The following is a 23499-nucleotide window of genomic DNA, read 5'->3' on the forward strand; positions in this document are numbered from 1 at the left end:
TACCTACACCACTACTAGGGACTGGTGTACAGAGACAGTTTATTGTTCTAGTGTGACCATGGCTAGATGTTTCACTTGCTACTTCAATTTCTAGAGTATACTTTCTAGTGACTTATGCTTTCATTGGGATGTTTATATATCATGTTTTGATGATGTTAGTTACTAACATATTTCCTTATTAGGATGATTAGCATGTGATAGGTGATGCTATTTACTTGTAGGATTATCTTATGCTTGTGTTGTAGCATGTTTAGTAGTGATGTCCCTATTACAATAGTACTAACAATTTGCACGAGGGATGGCTAGGGCCCACGATGGTCTTATGATGCCATTAACAGTTGGGAGGAACTGTGTACTTAGTGTTTTGTTCATTGCAATGTTTTTTTCAGTACATTATGATGTTTCCTTCCATACTTTTACTGCTTACTATTTGCTAGATGGTTAATTGTTATTCTTTCCATCTTTCATTTTCAATTTGAGTGTTCTTGCCTTGAAATGTGGATCCGGTACTTCCTAGTGTGGAAGTTTTATTTTCTATTTTATTCCTTTGTGTTATCCTTAAGAGTTTCTTGTGTTTCCTAGGTGACCTTTTGTTAGCATGGTGTGATACAATAATGTATTGCATGCCCATTAGAATTGTATCATGCATTTCCTTATTGTGTCACATGCCTCTTGGAGTTTTGGCATGTGACACTTTACATTATTGCACCCCCTTTGAAGAAATATTGTACAATACTTAAAAATTATAACATGCCCTTGAGAGAAGTATCACTCAGTCCCTAAAAATGTTGCCTGCCTTCTTTAGAATTATCACATGATACTCGAAAATATCACCTAGTGCTGATTTAAAGTATAGCCTAGATTTTTTCAAAAACCTGTGTGGATGGGTAACAGGCACTTTTTGGTAAGACCCAAACTTTTTGGGAGTTTTTTTGGATACCCTCTTCATTGTTCTTCAATCCTTTGGTGTTTCTTTTTTATTCTGGTTGTGTGTTTTTCCATAATCAGTCCTTTAGGGTTTCCTTATACTTAAGATATATTTTACTTTATGTGATGATTCATTTGAGATGGGTTCCAGACCTCTATGGTCTAAGATAAAGATTCTAGGAAATTTAAGGGCTCCAAAAATTTAGACTTAGCCAAATTTCAGGGCTTCAGGATTTCAGACTTAGCCAATTTTTAGGAGTTAGCTTTTGTCTTTGAGCTTGGTTGATCTCTTATGTTTCCTTGTTTGTAGTTTTGGTTGTAGTGGCATTTGGAGATCAATTAGTTTTTGGATGATTGTCTATCTTCTATTGTGATCTTTTTGATCTTTGTATGTTGTTGTTATGTGCACTTACACTTGTTTTTAAAAAAAAAAAAGTATCTTGCTTCTATTTCATCCTTGTTTCAAGGATCTCGAGGCAGGGCTTTACACTTCACAAGAAATTTCCTTGCATTGAGTATGATTTTCTTATTGGACTTGTTGTTTATATGTTACAATTCACATGAATCTTAACAAATTTGTTGTGTATTGAAGGTCTGATGCAAGGTCAAGGTAGGAAGTATAATTTTACTTTGTGAAAATATCAATTTAAGGTCGATTTCTTCATATGTTCTTGCCACTAGAAAAATATACTGGGTTCCAATGTTGATTTTACTCTTGATAAGCATCATAAGACATCTAATTTAATTTAATTCCATTTTAACTTTGACTAATGATGATCTTACTTTCTTTTGGATTCCATTAATTCATATGATTACAAAGTCAATTTAATGCCATTTGCATTTTAACTCTAGATTTAATTGTATAATATTTTAAGCATTAATGTTTCTTATTACATTACATGATCTTGATCATGATGATAAAATGCAAGAGTGTAATCTGAAGCATTGATCCTAAAAAAAACTTACACAATCCTATTCAAAAATAAAATTCATGCATTTCAAATGGATTGTGAAAACCTAATAATGTTACCTAATGAAGGGCTTTATTTTTTAATGAAGGGGTTTTCTTATATATTAGGGAATGGAACAATATGCATTATGTCTCCTTTGCATCATTTCTATTAACAATGTACTTAGATTATCTAACTTCAGTGAAAAAAGAAGCTCGTGTGTCCATCTACAGAAGTACAACCAACATAGCTTCTTAAGCTTGCACAATCTCAGGTTTGTCTCTACATAAACCTTGTTTTATTCACACATTTCATGTTAGTGTTCAAAATTAAAAAATTACATTCACAAGTTTAGTTTACTACATTAAGTACAACCCACATGAAAAAAAACATCATAATGTAATTGGTGTCCTATGGATTTGTTTGTCGATGTGACTAAACAAATTTTTCTATTTTGGAAAGGAAAGAAGATAACTCTTTTTCTTCTTTGACTAAGCTATGGGTTAACATGTGTCCTTTTGGGTTAACATTTCATGTTGACCATTTTTTCTATTTTGAAGAAGCACTTTCATGCTCCTTCCAAAATAGCCAATTTTTCTATTTTAAAAGGAGCATGAAAGTTCTTCTCTGAAACAATGAAAATGGTTAACATGAAATGTTAACCCTAAAAGGTCACATGACAACCCATAGCTCTATCAAAAAATAAATTTAGTTCACCATGGTGAAGAGTAAATAGATCTATCTCAGTTACTGAAGAACCTGAGAAAATTGGTGAAAGAAGGATTCAGATAACATGAGTTGTTAGCCACCAATTTTAATCAAACTTTTTTCCAATCTTGGTTGAAACATAACAAAGCTTGGTCAAATTTCCAACCAATACATTGATAAGGGCATCATCATGGGTTTGGCATCCTAGTCGGATGGACCAGTCTTTTCAACTAGCATTGGTCAAAGTTTTGAGGACCATGATGACCAAATGCTTGTGCCAATTATGAGGAAAACATGCATTGATCATTCAATGGGAACAAGGATTCATCAAAATTTTGAACAAAAAAATATTGAAATATCCATTAGTCAATCATTCGACCAATTTAGTGGAAAATTTGACCAATTATGCATTGATAAAAGAGGCAATTTCTACTAGTGATTCTTTACTCTTCAATGACTAACAAAGAAACATACCTTCATCACTTTTTGCATGAAACATGTCAATGTCATCTTCTCTCCCAATGTAACACTTACTTGCAAAAATTCAAAAATACTTAACTGAGGTTACATGTCCAAGCCAAAGCTCTTAAGGGGTCTTACCAATAGCTTGTCTAATTTAAAATTTGTTCATTGTATATGTATATTTATTTTTATTTCTTCTCTCCAAAATATCTTTGAGACATTATTCTCAAAAAACATAGCTCTTGCTACCTCTATTACTTATCTATTTCTCCTTTCTTTTATACCATTCTACATAGGTGTCTTAGGGGTTGAAAGTTGTCTTAAACTCTATATAACAAGCTATATTGTTTCCAACTCTAGCAATTTCTCCATCAAAACTATTGAACTCAACAATTTTTTTCATATCACCAATCATATGATGTGAACAACCATTGTCTATGATCCAATCATACTTCTCTTTTTAACTTGTGACACTAATTCCTTCTCTTCTCTAACTTCTTCTTTTTAGGGCTTTCTTCTTTAATTGCAACAAATCCTATTTCATCACTTTCATTATCACTTTCACTCAAGAATATTTCCATGCTAGCTTCTTCATCTTCATCATTCACATAAAGACATTCTCTAGGCCTCCTTATTTTCTCTCTTAGGGCATTTAGAAGAAAAATGACCATATTCATTAGAAATCCAACATTTAGAGATTTTCTTACCTTTAGGTTCTCTTTTCACAAATAGGGAAATTACTTCTTCAATCTTTATGTCTTCTTCAGTAATTCATCTATTATTGCTAACATAATCTCCATTAATGCTCATGCTCCGTTTCAATATAATTCTAACATTCAACATGTCTAATGTTGTCCCACTTCTAGGAAAATTTCCACTCTCTGTCAAACTTATCTATGTTGCTTCCAATCTTCCAAGAAGAGTTTCTCTTATGAATTTCTCTATGCAAGGTATAACCTATTCAATCATTTGTGCTATCTCCTTATATGCAAGTGTCAAATTTTTCAAGAACTTCCATACAATTTCATCTTCATCTTTTGTTCCATCACAAGCCTTTGTTCCTGCAACAATTTCTAATATTCTACTAAAATAACTTCTTATAGATTCATCTTCTATCATTTTATCTTCATGAAACAGATATATTCAATTTTTTAATATAACCTTCTTAGCATTTTTATCACCTTCATAAGTAGATTCCAAATCTTTTTAAATTTCATTGGATTATCTAAAATATTTTACCTAAGTATATTCATTTTAGGAAGAGCTCACAAGAGTGCTTCTCTGGCAAGCATGTTACACATGAACAACTCTTTATCTTTTAGTACAATTTTCAAGATTTTCTTCTTCAATCACTTCTTTTTTACCCTTAGGGTGAATGCACCAAGTTGTGGTGCCAAAAAGATGACACACAACTAAAATTTTAAAAATTGAAAAAGTGCACAAGTGCTTTGTCTTCGGCTCCACAAGCCTTAGGCTTTTGGAACCCAAGCCAAAGTATGTGCGTGCTTTTTCAAAATTATATATATGGGATGCAAACTTGTGGCCCATTCCATTTTTTCTTGTTTCATTTTGTTGGTGCATTCTTTCCCCTCAACAATGCACATGCAGTTTGTAGAAGTTGAAGAATTTTCTCACTCTCCTCCTCAAAATACCTCCTCGTCACAAGAGATAAAGATCAAGATCATCAAGTATGTTTTCTACTCTTGTTTTTGCATTTTTTTTATATGTTTATGCATTGTTTCAATGTATTTTTTTAAAGATTTACTTTAAATATGCTTATTTATTTAAAATACAATTGGTTTCTTATTAGGAATTTGGAAATATGAATAATAAACCACCAAATCCCTAGCCTAATCAACAAAATCAAAATGAAAACTCTCCACAAGATCAAAATCAAAACCCTCCATAAGATCAAAATGAAAACCCTCCACAAGAAGAGCAAGAACTTATGCAACCTCCACCGATTGAAGGACCTCCTCCTGGCACCCAAGACAATATAATGAATAAAATAGAAAGAGGGAAAAATGAATTAGAAGAAACCATTGGTAGGTTGAAAACTTGTGGAAAAACTACTCCTATGAGAGGACAATTAGCATCCTCCCTTGAGTCCATTATGAGCCATGTAGCTTATGTTAGTGGTCAGTTGGATATTTGATGTGTTAAGAGAGAAGAAAAAAGAAGATATTATGCAAAAAAATTATCCTATAAAAATGTAAGAAAAATGGAAATGGAAAAAGGTAGCATGTGTGGATTGTTCAAAAATCCTGGAGAACAAGACATTATTTTTAATACAACTAAAAGGTTCTCCATCCACTAGTGCATACATGATGATATTAGAAATAACTTTTGGGATAGATGGTGTATGGTCTTTGATGCCCCTCCCTACAATAATCATGGCATTCCAATGTATATCTTTAAAAAATTGTATTGTGAATTCATCCTTGGGAAGATCCCCAACTATTTTGACATGTTAGATTCTCGAGGTAGAGATGGGGGTTCACCATTTGAGAGCTTGGCAGTATGTCATGACACTAATGCAATTTGGGTGTCTATTTTCAAGCCATAGGGTGAGCATGTCATTATTCCTTTAGTTGTGAAGGAACATGTAGAGACTAGTACTCTAGGTAATATCAATGGTTTAACACAGACCCTAATTCATTACACCAATCCATTAGTTGAAGATGAGCCTTCTTTGCATCGCAATCACATGTGCATGTCATGCAGATCCTTATGCACATTTAGTAGTCATGTTGGAGACACTAAATGATGGGCTATTCACTAATGAGTTCCTAAGTGACACATTTGGAATTGACACATAGGTAAACTACAATTATAATAAACTAATTTAATCACATTTCATATGTACAGTGAATGACTAATTAATTAGCATGTCTTGACGCTATTCAAACTTCTAGGTAAGAGTATTCATGGCACTAGTATAGATTCCCCTGCCCTATTTTACATCTCGTCGATGAGTCGAGAGGTATGTATTGATTTACTCATTTAAATTAATACATATATTTATTAAGTAAACATATGAAGGATTGACAAAAAAAAAAATTATCCATCTAGATTAGTTCACTATTGGACCATCAACATTCACAAGGGACTTTGAGCCTAGGCATGATACGAGATTTGTAGAAGTGCATTTGTTTCATGTTAATTTAATTCATTTGATTATATTATTCTATAAAAAAATGTAAATTATATTATATGATTTTAGTTGTTGATGTCTAAGACTCCTCCTCATCTTCACTACTCCATCGATCATGGAGTTTCTACTACAATGGCTAGTTTAGAACCATCGACCGAGGTATGAAAAAAAATCATAGTTTTAGTTCTTACTTATAATAGTTAGTATTGAAATTTCAAATGGTATTTATAAGTATGGTCAAGTGATTATATTGATTGAATTATTGTAGGGTCTTGTTACTCCTGATCATCCACGAGCCTTTGAGGTGGATATATAGAGTGACTATTTGATGGTAGTAAGAAAATAATTAATTTTGAGTGTACATATATTTTATTTCAATGTATAATAATTATTGATTCATATATACTTTGTTTGTATCAACTCTAGTTAGAGAGGAACCTAAATAAGAGGATGAGTGAGATTGTGAGGAAGACCCCATCATCACCATCATCTCCCTCCATACAATGACCGAAGACCTCTAGATATTTTTTTCCTTCCCCTCATGGGAAGGAGACAATATAGGGATGGATACACATGTATAGGCATTATTGTACGTATATCTTGGATTTTAGGTTAGTGGACATATTTGACATACATTTGATGTATGTATGGAATTTTATATATGATGTATGACATATATTTGATGCATGAGATTATTAGACTTACAACTTTGATGCATCAGTTTGTTCAAGTATGACATGATTGATTATCATAATATATATCTTGTTTTTCTTGTTTACATTTTAAGTATTTCATAAATTTCATTTTAATGTAATTTGCATCCAAAATAAGGGTAGGAATCATTACAATAAGCTTTGATAGTATCTTTTGACATATGAATAAGGTTATGATATTAATTTGTATTTAAATTGTACAAGTTATAAGTAGTTTTGATTATGAGTAACTTATTTGGAGTTTTTGTTGGGATGAGAATAGGAAAACTTGAATTCTTATTACTATTATACAATTAACATTGAAGTTTGAGTCTTGAGTTGGCTACATTTTGTAAATGTCTAAGCTTAAATCTTATTGTCATAATAAACATTTGAAGAGTTTATATTATATGCTTTATCTTTAGAACACAAGAGAACTTGAAATAAAGTTTTTAATTTATTCATGGAATTTATTATCAATATTGCTTGCTTGTCCATCTCTTTGAGATATTTATTCATGGAAACACATTATATATGATCTTCTTATGATTATAATAACTATATTTGTTGCATTTTTTCTAGGATATCTTTTGTTTATCATTATCCTAGTGTAGGGCACCTAACAACCCTTGTTTTGGCTTTGTTTGTGTTGTTGCATTCAGTCTTGTTGTGACTCTAGCCAGGCCAATGTGGTGTGTTGGTGTGTTAAGGTCAAGTTGGTTTGAATAAGCCTTGCTTAGGTATGTGTAAGATAATAAACTCTAGGATGGAGTCAAAGTGGACCAAAGTTCGTACAATGATGTTGTGGAGGAGGACTATTCAAACCTTGCTACTCAAGTCCTCGATAAACTAATGTTACACACAAAATGTATGTTGAATCCATCACTTCGAGAATGGAGAAATAAACAAAATTGGGCTTCTTATCTATAGTAATATATAAAGGAAATGGAAACGCAACACTAACTTTTAAATTCTTGAGTAGAAGCAGTATCAATCAGGCAACTTAGAAGAATGTCGAACACAATCCCCATGAGAGAGGCCAAAGAGGAAACTGCATTAAACATTGCATTTTTACCTTAGATTAAGTTAGTTCATGTTTGTAAAGTACTTTTTTCTTCATTAAACTTTTCTTTAAGTGTTCAACTTCCTATATTTTTTTCATTCTTCCTAGTATTGACACACAATATTTAGTGACACTTAGGGTGAATTCTATTTGGCATACCCGAGAATGCTCCAGTGGTCAAAAGGATGGGATGATCTTGGGACTAGGGTTTATCTAGTCACTCAAAGCTAATAGAGCAAATAGTTTGATCCCACAATGAATGGTTAGAGAGACTCAGTAGTTGGAAACTTTGTACTAGTCAACACTACAAGTTTTAGCATTAACTGAGATGGGGCCAAAAAATCAAAAGGGAATCCAATCTCCAAAAAAAGAGAGAGGTTATTGTAGGTGTCAACAACACAATCATGTAACACCAAGAATTGCATCCTTATCTTGCACAAACTCTAAGATATGCCCTATCAAAGATTTCCTCTCTATGGTATATAGTGACTCTCGAGGTCAATTCTCTTCAGCATGCCTGAGAATGTTTGAGCAATCAATGAGATGGGAAGAGCTTAGGACTAGGTTTTACCTGGACACTCAAAACTAATGGAATAGATAGTTCAATCCAATGATGAACAATTAGAGAGATTCACCCGTTGTCGACTTTGTACTGGCCAACACTACAAGTTTCAACATTGTACAAGATGGGGTCGTAAAATCAAAATGGAATCCAATCTCCAAAAAGAGAGAGAGGTTATTATAGGTCAAAAATAGTATCCTATAGCACCCAAAATTGTATACATACCTCACACAAGATCTGAGATATGCCCTATCAAAGATCATTTCCCTATTGCATTTAGTGACTCTTAGGGTCAATTCTATTTGGTGTTCCTAGGAATATTTGAGCAGTCAATGGGATGAGTCAAGATTGAGACTAGCATTTTCTAAACCACCTAGAGCTAATGGAATAGAGAGTTTGATCCCATGACAAATGGTTAGAGAGATTCAATAGTTAGGGACTTTGTACTAGCCAACACTAAAAATTTCAACATCACCCGAGATGAGGCCGCAAAATCAAAATAGAATCTAATCTCCAAAAAGAGAGAGAGGTTTTTTAGGTGTCAAAAGCATTATCTTGTAGAACCCAGAATTGCATTCATACGTCAGACAAGATCTAAGATATGCTCTCATCAAAGATTGTTTCCCTATGGCATTTAGTGACTCTTAGGGTCAATTTCATCTAGTATACTCGAGAATGTTCGAGTGGTCAACAAGATGGGATGAGCTTGGGACTAGAGTTTAACTGGCCACCTAGAGCTAATAGACAAAATAATTTGATACCATGAGGAATGGTTAGAGAGATTCACCAGTTGGCAACTTTGTACTATCCAACAACACAATTTTTTGCATCACCTAAGATGGGGTCATAAAATCAAAATGGAATCTAGTCTCCAAAATGAGAGAGTGATTATTGTAAGTGTTAAAAATATGATCTTGTAGCACCTAAAATTGTATCCATACCTTACATTAGCTACAAGATAAGCCCTATCAAAGATAATTTCCCTATGGGATTTAATGACTCTCAGGGTCAATTCTATTTGGTGTACCCGAGAATGTTTGAGTGGTCAATGGGATGAAATGATATTTGGACTAGGGCTCACCTGGCCATCCAAAGCTAATGAAATAGATAGTTTGATCACATGATGAATGGTTAGAGAGATTTAATAGTTGGTAACTTTGTACTGACCAATAGTACAAGTTTTAGCATCACTCGAGATGGGGTTGCAAAATCAAAATGAAATCCAATCTCCAAAAAGAGAGAGAGGTTATTGTAGGTGTTAGCAACATGATCCTATAGCACTCAAAATTGCATCCATACCTTGCACAAGCTCTAAGATATGCTTTGTCAAAGATGTTTCCCTATGGTATTTAGTGATTCTTAGGGTCAGTTTAATTCGATGTGTTTGAGAACATTCAAGTGATCAATGGGATGTGACAATTTTTAGACTAGGGTTTACCTAGCCACTTGGAGCTAAAAAAATAGATAGTTTGATCCCATGATGAATGGTTGGAGAGATTCACCAATTGGCATGTTTTTACTAACCAACACTACAAGTTTCAACATCACCCGAGATGGGGGTTGCAAAATCAAAATAGAATCTGATCTCCAAAGGAGAGAGAGCTTATTTTAGGTGTCAACAACATGATCCTATAGCACCTATAATTGTATCCATACCTAGCATGAGCTCTGAGATATGCCCCATCAAAGATCTCTATCCTATGGCATTTAGTGACTCTTAGGGTCAATTTCATTTGGCATACTTGAGAATGTTTGAGTAGTCAATGGGATGGGATGAGCTTGGGACTAGGGTTTACCCAACCACTTGGAGCTAAAAGAATAGATAGTTTGATCCCATGATGAATGGTTAGAGAGATTCATCTATTGGTGACTTTGTATAGAGCAACAGTACAAGTTTTAACATCACCCAAGATGGGGCCACAAAATGAAAATGGAATCCAATCTCCAAAAAGAGAGAGAGTTTTTTGTAGGTGTTTGAAACAAGATCCTATAGGAACCCATAATTTCATCCATACCTTGCATGAGCTCTGAGATATGCTCCATCAAAGATCACTACCCTATGATATTTCATGACTTTTAGAGTCAATTCTGTTTGGTGTGCCCGAGAACATTCTTGAAAGTAGTCAAAATGATGAGAAGAGATTGGGATTAGGGTTTACCTAGACACTCAAAGCTAATAGAGCAGATAGTTTGATCCCATGATAAATAGTGAGAGAGATATGAGAAAGATATGTATGCTTAGGCCACTTTGTTCAAGATATGAGCAAAACTGGTTAATTAGGCAAAATTGGGTCTTTTTTATTTTTTTGGTCAAGATAGCCTAGGATTTCATGTTTTTAGTTTTTTTTTAAATAATTTGGAACCTTTCCAAGTCCTAGAAGTGAAATCTAATGAAATTTGCGAAAGTTGCACTTTTTGTGCAAAAGTGCAAAAGTTGTAAAAGTTGCTAAAAAATCCAACTTGGTTGGAAAGGAGTGTGAAATCTAACTAGAAACCTTCTAACCTTCCAAAATATGTTTCACATGCTCATATACCTAAGAATGGGTAGTTACAATTTCCCAAACCTCCATTTACAAAAGTTTCTCAAGCAACTTTTTGAACTTTGCAACTTTTGAGCAATTTTTGCTCTTTACATCTTTTGGTCAAATGGGTCCATCTAGTACTATTCTAGGACCCTAGTTAGGATTCCTAGAACCTATTGGGTAACCAAATACCTTGGCTTCCCATCCCTAACAACTTTTAACCTATTGAGAAACTTTTGGCTCACTGAAAAACTTTTGACCAACTTAGGACCTAATGAGAAATTTTGGCTCTTTTACAAACACCTTGGGACTAGTTTCTTATTAGACACACACAACCTATATTAATATGTAAATAATCCTTCCAATAATTTTTTGATAGGATTTTTCTTGGTTGGAGGCCTCTAATGGAGTTTAGGTGGTTATAGGTTCATGAAATGCATGCCTAAGGAGCAAGAACAAGAGATCTATCTATTGGAAAGGGCTATTTTATGGTATATTATGTCTACATATGCCTTGGAGATGGTGAATCAAACTTTAGTTGGTTGAATTTTTCTTGGGAAGTCATACATTGAGAAAGCCCTAGGTTTGAGGGTTTGTAAGAGACCAATTTAGGGATTTCTTGCTTCCAGAGGTTGGAGCATCAAATTTACCTGATATTCCTTTGATTGGGTCCATTTGAGAATTTTTTTGATAGTCTAGAGCATTAGAAGCAAGGGAAGTAGGTAGTTGTTTTCAAAAACCATCCTATTTTATTCTTACAAAGGGTGCCTAGTTGGAGGATTTGTTTTTTGGTCCAAAAAACCTATATTGAGGTTGAGATATGTTAAAGAAGGCTGAAATGGGTATCTAAAAACCTATTTTATTTGAGAATACCTTTGGAGAGTTTGGGATAAAACTTAACATCTTTCTTGCTGGGGACCTGGTTGGGGGCATTTAGGCCTACTAGGAAATTTTGAGGAATTTTAGTGCTTCCCCATGCTCAAATACTTGAGAATGGCTACTTCCCAAACTATCATTTGCAACTTTTTACAAAAATTGCAAAAGTTGCTCAAGCAAATTTTTGAGCAACTTTGTAACTTTTGAGCAATTTTTGCTTTTTACATCTTTTGATCAAAAGGGTCCATCTCGAACCATTCTAGGACCCTAGTTAGGATTCCTAGGACCTATTAGGTAATCAAATACCTTAGTTTACCAGCCTTAAGAATATTTTACCTTTTGAGCAACTTTTGACCAACTTAGGACCTAATGAGCACTTTTGGCTCTTTTACAAACATATTGGGACTAGTTGCATTTCAAGTACTCTTGGAACTTATTAGACACACATAACCTCTTAACTAACCCTTTAAAAACTTCAAAAACCAAAAAGAAGTGAGGTGCCCTACACCAAAGAGTGGGAAAGTCCATTTGAAGCTATCTAGTTGTGCACTCTACATCACAAAAAGCAAGAGAGGCCCATGTTTTTATAATTATATTCAATATAATGAACCAACTAATTTTTTTCTACATTTTAATGTCTCAAGTATTGTCTCATGATTTGACTCGTGAACCTTCCAAAGAGTCTTATCATGTGGTTTTTCACCATATTTTAGCAAGTGGGCATTTGAGATGACAACAAGGTTTGAATAATGAATAATCTTCCTCTCTATTTTCCAATCCTCAAATAACCACAAGTTAGATTTCTTCATAGAATATCATCTAAGCCATGTGTCGATTACAACCACTGCACCTATATGGTACTCTAAACCTTCACCATATATAACTGAGTGATCCAATATCTTTTTGGTCTAGAAATGATGACACAAATAATAATATGTCCCTTCTTCATTGTCTTTAGGTGCAATAATAGAAAAAAACATGGCCCGTAGTGATAAATATACAAAATGTGGTCATTAATTCAGCAAATACTTAGGTAAAAGTTATAAAATCAAATATTGAATTTATAGAGATATATATTACCAGGTTGCACTAGATTAGACAAGTAGTTAAATTCAATGGAAAAATCCATCTCTACCATTTCCAATGCTTGTGGGGGCTAATTACTATCAATTGGATCCAAAACTTGTATATCCTTTTTGTCCACCCATTCAATCGACTCGCACTCATCCCAATTTTCCTATGCACATGATGGACAAAATTATTCTATTTTTCATGTGTAGATACTCTATGAACCTACATCAAAGATTCTAAAAGAGTGCAATTCACTTGATCTTGTCAGTGTGAAACAATCATTATATGGTGCAATGTTAGTATTATCTATCAACCAAAAAATCTATGAATCGTAGACTCACCTTCCTTACCTAGACCCATTGTAGCATTACACCACTGGATGATGGATTTTTCATCCCTCAACATTGCTCCATCTATGTACTTTAATTCTTCATGAGTGAAGGCTCTTTTGATGCATGCCATGTACCATCATGCTCTCCCTTTCCATGACCAAGATCTCTAAAATTTCACATATATTGAATTCTAGACAACCTGTGCATCCTACTCAACCAATAGAATATATGTGTATTCTTGAATTGATATGTGAAATTGTTTGACCAAATAATGTGTTGGAGATATGATATTCCTCTATTAACCAAATCTCTATAAAATAGTTGAAAACAACCATGTACAAACTCTGTAGAATATGATCAATCATCATTGATGTAAAAATGATACTCTCTCAATATCTTCCTCTCATCCTGTGTACTTGTAAGTGAATACATGAATGTTATTTGAAAAAATATGGAAATCTGTTCAGAAGTATAATACTTTTCTTGCACCTCATTTTGTGGTCGTAGTGTGTAGTTCTCTACAAATTCTACAACTAAAATGATGATATATAGTGGAAATGTATCCTTGCACAAATTGAATTACAATCCAACCATCAAGCTCTATGTGTATGCCTTAGATACTTGTACATAATATTTTCACAAAAAATATTCATGAACTCATACACTAGAATCTCTTCAATGACTAAATCACATCTTTTACCCTATTTCCCATTTTTTAGAGCATATGTCACTGTCTGATATTTTCTGTAATCTATTATTTCATTACCAATTGTGTGTGTACTATCCATATGTTCACAAGTTGATAAAATCTACAAAGGACCACAAAATAAGCATTTACCATCCAAGAATGATGTCTTGTAAAATTATTGACCATCCCTTATTTCACATAAAATGTTGGATAAGAATCCCCTTGAAGATCTAGGTGGCTCATTCATGTCACAATCTTGCAAAAAAAAATTAGAATGCAAAAACACATATATGCCTAAACACATCAAAGTGGTTATAAAATTCAATATGTATCCTATAAAAACAAGTTGTGTGTGTGTGATTTATCTTCACATAGAAAGGTTTACCCATCTCAGATAATCTTTGACTTATTCAAATTTGAGGATACATACCAATAAATTTTGCAAAAAATTGTGTATGAGTTAGAGTCCAGAAAATGTTTCGCATGTGGATCATGATTTTGGTTACCAATCCTCCTTCTTAAAACATCTCTTTGATTAGGGGAAACATGCATGTTATTTGTCCAAAAATCTTCAATGATTTCAAAGCTTCACTAATTTATTTATCCTTTCATGGTAGTCTACCATTAAATGTCCATAACTCATTTTTTGTTGGATCTTCGACTCTCTCACACCTTGTCATGGCTCTCCTTAGAGTACCTCTACTAATTTTCAATATTTTTTTTGTCTTTCTCATGAGTCAAGCTCTCTTCATTTGGGTACTTACTATTGTTGATGTAAGTACATGTCTTGTGATGTTACTATCTTTGGTGCCTAATTTAGAACCCACTTTGTCATATGCACTGATTAGATACTTTACAATGCTTTTTTCTTTTAAATCATCCATCATTCTTAGCCCAAGAATCTTCATGATGAGCCTATATTTCAAATTCCTCACTATTTCAACAAATAATTGGTATTGACCTATAATATTTAACTCTTCAAACAATAATCTCCACATATGATTAACTTTTCTTTGGCAAGTATGCTTTCTAATCTTGTCAAGCATTGATTTCAAAATTTTAGGAACAAATATTTTGGTCTTCTAAAATGAATTTTAGAAGGTGTTATAATCTCTTCCATTTGCTCAACATTTTGAGCATCAACATAAGGTTGAGTATTTTGTGTACCTTGAACTGAAGATGATGTGCCTTGGCAATCAAATGCAAAAATGGAATAACACCTACTTGATATGTTGATGTTGTGCCTTCAACATGACATGATGGAGTGTGTACATTTTCAGATGTAGAAATTAGTGTCTCTTCAATATAAGTTGATGATATGACTATTGGAAATATTCAAGATAAGCTAGGTTACTGAGAGGGGAGAGTTGAATTAGTAACTTATAAGACTTTTTAAGCAATTCAGCATTTTAACCATTCATCATTCATTTATCTAATCTACTGCATAAATGAAAGATTAATCATTCATTGCACATGCACACAGAGATTTGGTGACCCAGAAACCTTCCAAATAGAAAGTAAAATTGGGGTGGGGATGATGCCCACAAAACTTTGTTACTATAGAATGAAGTTGGCCAGTTAAGGCTTTCATTGGTCACTTCTGATGATCTGCCTTGTTAGGAGCACATAGGACTGCTAGGTCCACCTTGTTATTACAAACATACACTGAAGTATGCACTCTATTAGGAGATTTATACAAAGACTGTTAAGTCTACCATGTTAAAGGATTTACAAAACTAATTCACCTATTAGGATGAAACAGTGGATCTACTTACAAATTTGATTTTCTGATTAGATCCTTGAAGTATAGATCACCTCTTGTGACTAATGAATCTTTTCTGCTCCTTGTAGACCTTGTTAAATATTCTGCTCTTTTGTTGATTCACAAAACATTACATGTCTCTCTTGATACATTTATCCATATCTTTCTCACTTTCTACAAATGATATCATACATTACATATATACCATTCCAATATTTACAATTGCAAGGTCGCCCAAAACACAAGTGAACAAAACATTATAGAGTCGGCCAGATAGTAGAAAACTTAGGTTCCTCAAGCTGACTTGGTGACCTTCTAATACTCAGCATCCACTACATTACTCAGCATCATCATTCACTTGGTAGATGTAAAGGCTCGATTCATACTATCCACACAACATTGCTTGGAACTCGGTAACCATTGGTGACTCGGTAGATATAGTGTCACTCGGTAGAAACTAACTTTTTTGTTTATCTTGCTTTTCTCGGTGAACACTTAGTCCTTCATTTACCTTTTTCACTCAATAAACACTGAGTCCTTTGTTTACCTTTATCACTCGATAAACACTGAGTCCTTCATTTACCTTTTTCACTCAGTAAACACTGAGTCCTTTGTTTACCTTTATCACTTGGTAAACACTGAGTCCTTTGTTTACCTTTTTCACTCAATAAACACTGAGTCCTTTTTTTACCTTTTTCACTCAATAAACACTACAAAATTTCTCATTCACTCGGTATCCTCTGGAATGCTCGGTAAGAACTATTTACCTACTAAACTTATAAGGTAACCAGTGAATGCTCGATATACACTATAGACTAAGTGAAGAGCTAGATAAGCATTCAGAATTGAATAAGTGTTTGCACTAATGACAAATATATCATAATTCCAACAATAACTTGAACATTGGAAGATGGTGTAGCTTCACAATTTAATTATCTTCTTGAGCATAAGAGTCTCATTCATTCTCTTTGTCTTTCCAATTCTTCCTCTTTGTTTCTTTGTATTAGTGGTTTGTGTTCCTCTTCAAAACACAATTCTTCATTATTGCATTGCAACTTTCTTTTTTCACATGTAGTTTCATTTTATCTCTTTTAATTGTGAAATCTCTCTCCCTCTATTCCATTGTTTTAGTTTTTAGTTTCTTCCTTGGCGTGATGCTGATTTATATATGTCAAATTATTCAAACATTTGAATTACTTACAATTTGTAAATAATAAATCATTCAAATACATATACAAATTATAATTATTTTAATGAATACACAATATATATTAAACAAATTATCAAATTTCTAACCATTTCCAAATAAAAAATCATTCAAACATACAAATTTAAATGAATTCACTATATATTAAACAACTTATCAAATTATAATGAGATTTTTCTCTATACTAACAAAGAATATTTAAACAAATGGATGTCCTCAACAATGCTAGAAATAGTGTAGTGGACAGCTTTCACACCACAAAATGGATTTTTCATGAAATCCAAGAGCTCAAATATAGAGTGAGAAACTTAGAGAGGCAAAACTACAACTTGAAGAATAGGATAACAAAGGATGAAAAGAACATGGACAACAGAGTGGAGGAAGTGAGGAATAGGGTACAAATGATGGAGAGCTCTATGCATATTATAGTTAAACAAATATATAATATTCTCAAAGAGGCTAATGAGAATATAAAGTTTCTCATTGACAAAGTGGAAGAACATAGAACTAGCACGGAGGAGGACCCAGCTCCCAACAGCGCCTAGGATAGGTCACTTGAAGATAGTTCGAAAAAGCATATTAGATCTAGCATGAGGAAGAAGGACATCCTAGAACCTAACAAGGATCTCTCAGACATGAAGGAGGTGACTAGTAGATTGTCAAAGTTGGAAATTAGTGATGCAGAGATTCTCAGATAAATAACCTGAGTAGTCTTCTTGGCTTTTTTTGCCGGTCCTAGTTTCTTGTCTTGCCCCCTAGTCTTTTTAGGTGTCTTTCTTTTATTGGTAGGGGTTGTTTCAATTGGTTGCTTTTAGTTAAAACTATAATTCTAAGTGTTTCTTTTTTGTCAATTCTTTGTTATGTATAGGTTTTAGGGCCCCATTAAAATATGTTTTCCTTAATAAAAAACAAAGAATATTTAAAAAGGATTGTACTAACCTTTTCTATTGAAAGAATATTCAAAAATTCTTCAAATAGTGTATCCAATGATTGAATTTGGTGTTTGATAGCTTCCAATAGCATGAAAGAATTTTCAAAATGCATTCATATAGTGTATCCAGTGATTGAATTTGGTGTTTTCTAGCTTCCAACATCATGAAACCCTTGTTTTTTGTTAGAACAACAGAATAGACAATAAACAAAAAAAAAAAGAATATGGGTCAATACAGACCCAAAATTTTGTTATAACTCTTTTTTGGTGTTTTGATATAGTGATACCTTGATCTTCATCTCCATATTTATCTAGCTAAATCTCTCTCTCACTCCTCTATTTTACTATATATTTCTCACACTCATCTCTCTCTCTCTCCCTCCTATCACACCTTCACCCATCCCTTTCTCTCCCTCTCTCTTACTCTCTCCCTCTCCCATCCCACCCCCTTCTCTCTCTCTCTACTCTCTCTCACTCTCTACCCTCTCTCCCTCTCTCCTTCCCTCTCTCCTTCCCTCTCTATTGAAATTTAGGCTTACAAAGTGCATGCACACTATGTAAACCTAAATTTAAAAATGCTTTAAATAGTCCATGCTCACTATTTAAAGCTTTAGATTCTACCAAGCCTAAGGCTTGGACTTTCCTTGGGGATCCAACCCAAAGGTTTGGAGTCTCTAAACTAGTTTGAGATGTGTTTTGCAACAATCATACAAAAAATTATTGATTTTTCTTTTGTGCTCTCCTTCAAGTTTCCTCATGGTTGAGCATCGATAAAATTAGGTTACATGACATTGTAGATCTTTGTGTTAGCTATATAACTATATAATTTATTTCAAATTAAAACTATTTCAATCCTTTTGATTGTATGTCCATTTTCTCTCAAAACTCAACATGTACTAATTGGGGTGTAGATTTTAGCTCCATCGAATTTTGCAACAACTAAGTTTTTTAGAAACTAGACTCCATTCTACACACATTTGAAAAAGTAAAGTTTTGATTTGAGATTATTTTTCAATCATTTATAGGGGGAGCACATAAATATTTCACATTTTTGGGATGTGTTCAATTACAAAATTAATTAAAAAAATACACATTATAAAATTACCCAAAAAATCTAGGATAAACTACATGATATTAGGCAACTTTTGACCAGAGACATTAAAGAATTTCAAAAAAAAGGTTAAAATTTTAGAGGGGGGCATACTTTTTAGTATGTTATATTTTTTTTCTAAAAAAGAAAGAACCACTTTTTGTGGCCCCCTTTTTTGAAGACCTAAAACTAAACCATTTTGGAAAAAAAATAGTAGTTTAGAAACTAGATTCAAAGGACTACTACTTTTTTTTTTGTCATATCTTAAAATGTTGAGCATAACTATCTTCAAATTCTTGTTGAAGTTCAAAAATTATTGATTTCAGAAAAGACAAAAAAAAACTAGCCACTTATGCACCCCTTTTGGAACCACAACTTAGTACACTTACCCCTTATTAGCCAATATCCAAGACCCATGCATAGAAAAATTTTCTTCATCTACTCTTTCCAACTATCATAGTTAGGTCCATCAAACTTCAAACTATCATTTTTTAAATGACTCACCATAGATCTCCTTAAGTTATTAAGATTTTGCTTCAAGGACCTAATGCTCTGATACCAATTGTTAGAAAGTAAAGTTTACCAAGATAACTAAGAGGGGAGGGGAGGGTGAATCATTTATCCAATCAAAACAATAGTTATCAACTTTATTAAATCTAAAACATGTAATCAACAACTACAATAACCATAAGGAGATAACCATACACAATAACACCATATTTTTTGACTAGGGAAACCCTTGATCAAAGGGAAAACCCCAATGGGGATGGTACCCCCATAATTTTAGTAGCTCATAGATGGTGGTTGTTCACATCATATGACTAGTGATATGAAAAAAATTGTTGAGTTCAATAGTTATGATGGAGAAATTGTCAAAGTTGGACACAACATAGCTTGTCACATAAAGGGAATAGGATCTACTACTCATAATGGTAAAGCTAACAATGATGATGTTTATTTTTTTGATGGTATGAAACATAATCTTTTGAGTGTTGGAAAAATGGTTGGTAAGAGATATCAATTTTAGTTTAAAGAAAGGACATGTATCATCAAGGACAAAGATGACAAGTTGATTGTTTAGGGGGTATCAAGGAGATAATTATGGAGATGCTCAAGAAAATAATAATCAAAACTAATTTCTAATATTATTATGTGTTGCCCCAATTTTAGTCCATATCTTTACTCTAGGGTTTTGATTCAAGTAAAATGTCAATTGAGTTTGAGTCTAGACAACCTATAGGATGGCCTTTCTTCTCATCATTCCTTTGAGCTAACCTAATGCAGGAAATCATATGAGAAATGCATCAGTCCAAAGCTAAGTGATTAGGGTTTGGAGGGTTTGTTATGCATTATCTCAATGAGAAAAAGGTCAAGATATTCTGCTAATTCATATTTTCTTATTTCTAATCATGTTGAAGACAAAGATTCATTTTGAGAAGTAGTTCTTCATGAATGTGTTTCTAAATCTCTAAGAGTTTCTAACTTCATGGTCAAAGGTCTATATCTAAAGAAGAATACATTTAAAAGAGATCATAGGCATATTTAGAGAAAATACAATAGATGACATTGAAGACTGAGGCTAAAAGATTGATATAGAGATAGTAAGAATAAGTTAGAAGAAAGATCAGTTGAATTCAATATTGAGTAAGAAATCAAAAATGAAAAAATGATGAAAGAACTAAGTCAAAGGTGGTATGAATCTTTTTGAAATGAAATCAATAGTTAATATTTAAACCACATGTATACATTGCAAAGTTGACAATTCAATTGAATAATAGAATGCATGCTATTGGCCAGTTGAAAATTCAAATGCTTAGTTGTCAGATTGGGTCCCATTCAAATATTAAATGAAAATAGAGAGTGCATTCAACCATCAAATCAAAGAATATTCATGATTGTCATTATATCCCTACTGAAAGTTGTAAGATCATTATTCATAGCAACATAGCAATAGATAAACATGTGTTTTGATGGACCCATTATATTTCATGGGGTACAAATAGGTTGATGTCAGACTCTTGGGGCAATGAAAAAGTGCTAACTATTCACCATAGTGTGTATAGCCAAAAAATTGACCTACAGTATAGAGAAAAATAAAGGGTTAAGAACTTTTTCACCACCATCAGATCAAAGAAAATATACAAAGATCATTATGTCATCATAAAAAGATGCCCATTTGATAATCTATGTGACAAAGCAACAGAAACACATGTGTCCTATGGACCATCACATTTCACAAAGCAACACTAGGTCAATGTCAAATCTTCCAAGCAATGAATTAGTGCCATCTATCTGCCATGATGTGCCTAGTTGGAGAGTAGACCTACACCACAAAACAAGGAGACTTAACATTATTTTATTACCATCCTTAGATCAGAAAAGGATCGATGCTTGTCACCATCTCATGATGTAAAGTTGCAAGAAAAATAATCATAGTGACATAACGATGGAAAGACACATGTACACAAAGGGACCTGCAAAGGAAGTTACATAGAAGGTTCATAATAATTTAATCTTGACCATTGGTTTACAAAGTTTTGGTGATCATTGTAATATGAAATATTTAGGTTGATGCAAAATAGTATAATATGAAGAATTAATGATTTTATACAAGATTTTGCAGAATTACATGAAGATAAATAGTCATTGGGCATTTTCAGGAATACCATAGATTCAGAATTGTCAGTAGAAGAGATACCATGTGCTCATATCATGATGCAGATCAGATAATTTTATATTTAATTCTCATTTTCTTTTATGTTATGTGGCTATTGCTCTACCAGAATTGAGGGATGATAGAGAACTATAAATGTAACCTCATTTGATAATGTAAAGGTCAACAAACTTGATGGCAAGTTGGTCTATAATTCCATTTTCCCTATTTACTTGTTATGTTTTGTTTCCCATCGATAGATTAGTTCTATATTAAGAGTTGAAAGACAATTATATGTGATACTATGATAATCAGGTGGATTCCAGTTCATTTTGATATTTGTAGTAGAGGTGATTCCATTTACTTTCTTCATATATAATTTTGCTTCCTCTCTTGTTCATTTCATATTATGCTAGATAGTTTCATTAGGAATTGAAGGATAGATGTATGTGAATCTATTAGTAGCTTGCTGAATTCCATTTCATTCAAGCCTAGTAGTCAAAGAAATTCCATTTTCCCTCATGTTCATTTCTTCTTCTCTTCATCTTTTGCATTCGGATGGTTAAATCTACATTTAGAATAGAAGTAAGAGTGAAAAATCTCAAGATAGTCTATTACAGTCATTCCATTGGGTGTGATAGGTTGTCCAAATCTATTTTTCCTAAATTGTTTGTGCCTACAAACAATTTGGTTATCCTTTACTACTCCAAGGTTAAGAGCTTATAATATCAAAACTTTTCATCTCATAAAAACATATTCATTTTATATCACTGAAACTCATAGGGAGCTATACCTAGTCAATTCAGAGGGCTATGGTAGAATACATACACTAACCCATTTGTTGGTAAACATCCTTTTGTCTCTCCAACCATTGGGTATCAAAGAGTCAAGATTATAAAATCTAATAAGAGAACAAATTGTTAACCAACAATATGTTTATTTATAATATTAATGTATTTTTATAGACATATTATATTATGAGACCGTTTATGCAGCAAGGAAAAAGGATGATGAAGTCCATTTATGGAGCAAGGAAAAAGGAGGATTAAGTTCGTAATATCACTTTATATATTACAATTGTTTTAGGTTAGTATCTCTTTTAATAATTTTGAGGTGAGTATTTTACATTCATTTATTTAATTTTCCAAATTTATAGCCCTTCCAAGGTATTTTGTACTAGCTAATATTTGCAAATTGGATAATTTTAGAATTTTTTGTCTAGTAATTTGGCTAATAATTTAAGATTTGATATAGCCTAAATCACCATAGTTTTATAAAATTCAGTTCTAGAATATTTAAAATCACTCAATAATTTATTTTATTAAAGAAATTAAACTCAAATATTCACCACAATATTCATTACATGATTATATTTGAGTCACATAAATATAATATATTATTGGAGAAATTAAATTGAACTAATAAATAATTATCATAATTATTAGTTACTTTAGGGATACATCACCAATATTTAGTTTTCACTATTGATTTAAAGTATATGTAATGATCCTCATAATATTCCACAGGGTAAAAAAATGTTCAATTTTGATTTGTATTATTCCATGGCGATTAATGAACTTCCTATTATTATTGAGATTTTTCAATATTTTATACAAAAAAATTATGATTCAAAAATAATCACCAATATTAATCATATTTAGAATACAAATTGAGATATTCACCAAAAGAAATAATTTTATTTTTTCAAAATAATGAAAGATTCGCCAGTATTTTAGATCTTTTTTTGGAGGCAGCTTTCTTAAATTTTACCTTGAGCCCTTCTCTTCTCGCATCAAGTGCCCTTTTATGACCATGTATCATGTTAGATAATGACAACAATGAGGAAAAG

This window comes from Cupressus sempervirens, chromosome 11, assembly GCF_028749045.1.
Source record: "Cupressus sempervirens isolate cs-2001-9-10 chromosome 11, ASM2874904v1, whole genome shotgun sequence".
In the NCBI taxonomy this organism is placed as follows: Eukaryota; Viridiplantae; Streptophyta; class Pinopsida; order Cupressales; family Cupressaceae; genus Cupressus; species Cupressus sempervirens.